The sequence below is a fragment of the Castanea sativa genome, chromosome 5 (genome assembly GCF_040712315.1).
Source record: "Castanea sativa cultivar Marrone di Chiusa Pesio chromosome 5, ASM4071231v1".
NCBI classification, from domain to species: domain Eukaryota; kingdom Viridiplantae; phylum Streptophyta; class Magnoliopsida; order Fagales; family Fagaceae; genus Castanea; species Castanea sativa.
The window spans coordinates 20,184,886-20,191,480 of NC_134017.1; positions in this window are offsets into that span (position 1 = coordinate 20,184,886).

The following is a 6,595-nucleotide window of genomic DNA, read 5'->3' on the forward strand; positions in this document are numbered from 1 at the left end:
GTTGAATAAGAGATTATGAAATTCAAACTTTATTTACATTACAAATCAAATGATTTTTTCAGTTTAATGATAAAGAACAATCATCATGCAATGTACGTCATAAATTGAAAATTTTTTATTATGTATTAAAACATATATATATATATATATAATAAAAATGTGAAGGTTATATTAATAAAATCATAAATTTATTTTATAACCTATTTATTTCATTTTACTCCAATTTTTTTTGATAAATATCAAAACATAAACTGGTTGTAGAAATACTTAAACTAGTAAATTTAAGGTTAGAACAAAATCAACTATTTATGTTAATAACATTGATAATTTTGCACAACATCACTTATATAAAACTATAAATTTTTTTGTCTCGCCCTTCATGTTCTTTGTATATAGAATTGTTACTCATTTATTTGGGCCCACCACAAATAAGAAGTAGAAAAAAAAAAATTCGGGGTCCCTTATTGATAAGTAGTTCGTCTAAGATAATTCATGTGAAATTGAAAAAGATGAAAAGAAGAGAATTGAGAAAGAGGTGAGTATTCTAAGAATCGGATGTGGTCGGTCCCAAAGCCACTTTAAAATACTGAAAAAGCTAACAAAACACCTACCACTGGCTTCTGCTATCTTCTCAGAATCCAGCAAAGCTACGTCTCCGCGCTTTATGCTATGCGTAGCATTCATTATCTAATAACTATCCTCAGTTTTCACTTACTACATTCTGTATCAAATCTCTGACAGATCAGGAGTGTATTGCAGGTGGGCCAACCTTAATTTTTAAAGCTATTTAGTACCAGGCTAGGACATGTCTGCCTGAGAGTAAAAATGGTAATATAAAGTATAAACCGATTCGGTTAACGTGCGCCTATGTTTTGAAAATATTTTTTTAATAATTGAAAAAATTATTAATATTTTTTTAATTTAAAAAAAAATATTTTTAAAAATAATTAATTATTATATGTTATAAGAGCACACATTAGCAAAATTCATATAAAATTTAAGATCACAATTTCGTTAGAGAGGTTGAAATAATGTAGGTGTCACTTATTAAAAAAATTGTATAAAGTTATCCCTAAAACTTACAAAATAGTGACATAAAACTAAGTGGTAGACAAAAATTCTAACACAAAGTTGGATGTTAACGAAAGCCTTAATACAACCCTTTTATTATAATTCTTGTGTGCAAATCATGAGTGATAAAAGAAAATAGTAAGTTAATGTGAAAGTGATAAATATTATAATTATTTATAATTTGTCATATAAGATAATTATGAAAAATGATGTGATAAGAGCATTTATAACAAGTTATGTAATATTTTGTCTATTTTAACATAAAAACTTATATTTTCTATTTTACATAATCATTTTTCAAAAATACTCATGTCATATCATCTAGAGATATGATATATCCACAATATTTTTACAACAAATACTAAGTGACAGGTTGTTATTGTTGGAGCAAAAAAGTAATCTAGCGTTAGGTTCAAATTTGAACCAATAACAACTAACCACCTGTAATTTGTTATGAAAATGTTGTAAAAATGTTGTGGACGTAGCACATTTTATTTATCTGTTATACATTTTCTTTTAATATTATATTCATTTTTTTTTTCAATAGAGGGGAGGGGAATGGCGAGAAAGAGAAGAAATAAGATAACTGAATAAAATATTGATATGTACAGTAACTAAAATATAAATTTGCACAATTTTACATAAGTAGATGCTATTGATTTTTAGAGTAAAAAGTGCAAAATTTATCACTAAAGCAAGTATGCATTTAACTTGTGCGAGTTCTTGTGGTCCTTAGAATAATTCAAATTGTAAAAATTGCTACGGACAGTGATGTTGGGAAAGCATGCGGCATACTTCATTGGTCATTTCCTTAATGCATTTCTCTTCCTTAATAGAGTAGAATATTTTATTTCTTTAGTTAAAACATTTAATTCAAATTATACTTTAACAAAGATTTTTCTGAGCATCAGCTATCAAGATCTTAACTTAACAACTAGCATAGTAACCTTTTTTTGGTGCCCTTTTATCAGTTTAGTTAAATTTGAAGTTCCTTACTTAAAAAATAATAATATAGTTTCCAATAACAAACTTGTTTTGAGCATCGCTTCTCAAGTTTCCAATAGTTTCATTCATGAACCATGAAATATAGTTAGACCACTATAGTAAAAGATTGATACAACACCTTTTTAACACACAGTAATGTTTCCCTTTTAACATAGTACTGGTCACAAGAACATAAATACCATCAAGGCAAGAACATGGCATGAATTATATAAATAATATATTCATGGTTCGATATTTTTATTTCTTCATTCTTCTAGTAAAATTCTTAAAATGATTCAAATTCACATACCTCAAATTTCTCAAACAGGCCAATAACAAATGTGTGGTACTTTTTAAGAAATTCGTCTGCCTCTGCCACTGATCTTATTTTAATAAGAGGTACACCAGTTTTTTTCCTTGCCCAGATCACTATTTCTTCCCTGAATAAAAATTAACCCCACAAACACATTAAAACACACACACACATATATATGCTTTGACAAGATACAAAAATTCATTCAAAACAAATTGTTAAACCATTAAGGAAAAGCTATTTGATTTAAGTTGAATAAGTAACACTACAAGAAACCAAATACAACACGAATGAACCATAAGTTTATAGAACAAACCATCCTATGCAGGGCATAATAATGAATGAGAATTATGAAACTGTATTGATCTAATAATTATAGTTTGACAAGGAGAGTAGCCAGTAACGCTGAAAGTCCACCAGTGTACGCTTGAGAAGTGCCATTGACAAACAGAAGTGAAGTAGGTAACACTTTGATACCAAGAGTGGAAGCCACCTTGGTATGCCGGTTGGCATCAAGCTTAGCCATCAAAAGGGGACTCCCCAATTCCTTGAGTGAAGTTGCAACCTCAGCAAACTGAGGTGAAGAGGGTGAAGTTAAAGTGGACGGCCAAAATTTACGAGACCTACTGTTGGTAGCTTCACTAGGTCGACGGACAAAGAGATAAAGCGGCAATGACGCATTAAAGGTGGACGGATGACCTGTGATGAACGGATCACCTGTAGTGGACGGATAACGGTTCAGACGGATGCTAAGGTTGATGGTAGCAAAAGGCCACGTGGCAATGACATGACTTATTTGGTCCCCAAGGAACTTCAAAGGGCAATAACTTGTGACCCACGATTAACCCTAGTCAGTAGAGCTTCTATATGGAAAGGGTCCCTTAAAATATGCACATTTATGAAAATCTTCTCTACAAGAAAATATCCTTCTTTGCCAAGGAACCAAGGCCGGTTCCCCACTACTATAAAAAGCCAAAACCTTCAGAAAATGAGGTATGCATTATTCACCCCAGTTCTGGCACTCTAGAGTTGTAACAGTTTTCTAACTTAAACTTCAAAGAGTATTTGACCAGTACCACACCGATACTCTCTTCAGGTCTTCTTTTTCGGTGTTGTGCAGGTATTGCTCTGGGCACGTGAGGACTGTGCAGTTTACTGACGATTTTCGGCATCATCAATTGGTGTCGTTTGTGGGAAAGACGCTAGGAAAAGCCATACAACCAGTTCCCGAACAAAAAGTTGCATGGTGCTTACTTGCTCGATGACAACCACCACCAATAACCAAGGAGACAAACCCTGTATGGCGACCCTTGAAAGACAGATCCAGACTCTCACCGCAGTCGTTGAACGTCTCACTAAGCAGATTCATGAGTTAGAAAAGCAGTTACGCCAAAGGGACGACGGGCCCCAAAATCAAGAAGAGGAGCAGGAGGACGACAGCCTTCCTCGCGCCAACGGTAGATAGGATAGGGAAGGGAAAAAAGGTAGCAATGCTGTGAATAGGCCGATGGCCACAGATATCGCCCCCCAAACCTAGTCGCAGATATGCATATGATGAGGGAATAGATGGAACTGATGATGAATGCCCTCAGGGGACGAGTATCAAGTGATTTTGATGAATTGGTGCACCGGACGGATTCGCCCTTCACTACGCCTTTTACTTCATTCCCTCTCCCATTGAAATCCCGCATGCTGCAAGTAGAAGCCTACGATGGGTCAAGGGACCTATTGGACCCTTGGAGACCTTCAAAACTCTAATGCATCTGCAAGGCGTAGCAGACGAGATCATGTGCAGGGCTTTTCCCACCACACTGAGGGGACCTACAAGAGTTTGGTTCATCAGATTGACGCCGAACTCCATTAGTACCTTCAAGGAGTTGAGCGCTCAGTTCCCTTTATAAGAACGACCCGAAGACAATGTCGAATGTGCTTTACAGGACTACAAAATACATGAACACAGAAGGTGCCCTGCTTGACCAGGAGGAGAAGCCCAAGAAGAGAGAGAGACCAGAAGAAACACGACCGAAAAAGGGACAGAAGGGCACGAGGATGGAAGACAGGCGAGAGGATAGACGCTCCAAACCCTCCATGAGAAGATTTGCAAACTTCACCTCATTAAATGTCCCTATCGATCAAGTGCACATGCAGATTAAAGACGAAGGATCATTGACGTTTCCTGGCAAGCTGAAAGGTTACCCCAACAAGAGGTCCACAGACAAGTACTACCGCTTCCATCGAGATCATGGCCACGATACGTCTGAATGCTATAATTTGAAACAATAGATCAAAGCCTTGATTAGATAGGGAAAGTTGTAGAGGTTCGTAAGCAAAGAGAAGACAGACTAGCCGCAAGAGCAAGTCCCCCAGAGGGAAAACCAGTGTCCTAAACCATCCATTGGGGACATAAGGACGATTGTAGTGGGCACATTGATTTCCTATTCAACACGGAAGGTGCGCAAGACCTACCTTCAAATGGTTTAGCACGTCCAATTGACAGGTTTGGTCCCGAAGATGGTGCGAATCGATAACCCTGTAATCGGGTTCTTAGAGGAAGACACTCGATGCCTCCATCATCCACACGACGACATGCTTGTCGTAAGCATACAGATCGAGGACTACAACACTCACAAGGTCTTGGTAGACAACGGAAGCTCGGTCGATATACTATACTACATGGCTTTCCAGTAGATGAGGATTGGGAGAGAACGGTTGGTTCCAACTAATGCACCTCTCGTCGGATTTGGGGGGACGAGAGTGTACCCATTTGGTGCGGTCACGTTATCCATAACCGTCGGTGATTATCTTCAACAGCTCACCAGGGACGTTACATTCCTGGTTGTAGACTGTTCATCAGCTTACAATGCCATCTTAGGCCACCCGACCCTTAATTCGTGGAAGGTCGTAACATCCACTTACCACCTAATGATGAAGTTCCCCACTGAGTATGGGGTAGGAGAAGTGCGAGGAGATCAGGTAGCGGCACGCGAATGTTACATCACCATGTTGGAAATGGACGACCATGTATCCACAATGTACATTGGAAAGCACTGAACGGTAGCAATTAGAGAGTCTGGAAGAAGTACTCCTCGACGACTTAAAACCCGAGCGAACGACAAAAGTAGGTACTCTTGCTAGCCCGCCAGTCCGTCAGGCCCTAGTATTATTCCTAAGGGAGAACTAGGACATCTTCGCTTGGAGCCACGAGGACATGCTTGGGATCGGCCCATCGATCATGGTCCACAAGCTAAATGTATCACCCTCTTTCCCTCCCATCCGCTAGAAGAAGTGGGTATTCACTCAAGAGCGGGATCGGGCTATAACAAAGGAGGTCCGCAAGTTGCAAGAGGCAAAATTTATATGAGAAATGTACCACTTCGACTGGCTAGCTAACGTGGTGAGGGTCAAAAAAGCCAACGGGAGGTGGAGAATGTGCGTAGATCTTACGGACTTGAATAGGGCATGCCCTAAAGGCAGCTACCCACTCCCCTGGATTGATATCTTGGTGGATTCAACGGCAAGACACCAGTTGTTGAGTTTCATGGACGCATTCTCTGACTACAACCAGATCAATCTGAAAAAAGTAAACCAGGAAAAGACTTCTTTCGTCACAAGCTAGGGTTTCTTCTGCTAGAAGGTGATGCCGTTTGGATTCAAGAATGCAGGCGCAACGTACTAAAGACTGATGAACAAGATGTTTGCACACCAGATCAGTAGGAACGTCGAAGTATACGTTGACGACATGCTAGTGAAGAACTCACAGGAGGACAAACACCTGGACGACCTCAAGGAAACTTTCGAGACCCTTAGGTACTACAACATGAAGCTGAATCCGAATAAGTGCGTGTTTGAAGTGACAATGGGGAAGTTCCTAGGGTTCATGGTGTCCCAAAGGGGTATCGAAGTCAACTCAGACAAGGTACGGGCCATCATGGAGTTGGCTCCACCAAAAACCTCCAAGGAGGTACAGAGTTTGAACGGTAAGATTGCTGCCTTGAACAGGTTTGTTTCAAGAGCAACGGATAAGTGTCTTCCCTTCTTCCGCGTCTTGAAAAAGGCTTTTGAGTGGACGACCGAATGTCAATGTGCATTTGAAGAACCGAAGGCATACCTTTCTTTTCCACCTTTGCTAAGCCCGTGCAAACCAGGAGAGGAGTTGTTCCTCTACTTAGCCGTCTCCCCAGCCACTGTCAGCGCAACCTTAGTTAGGGAAAAGGACGAGGTTTAGAA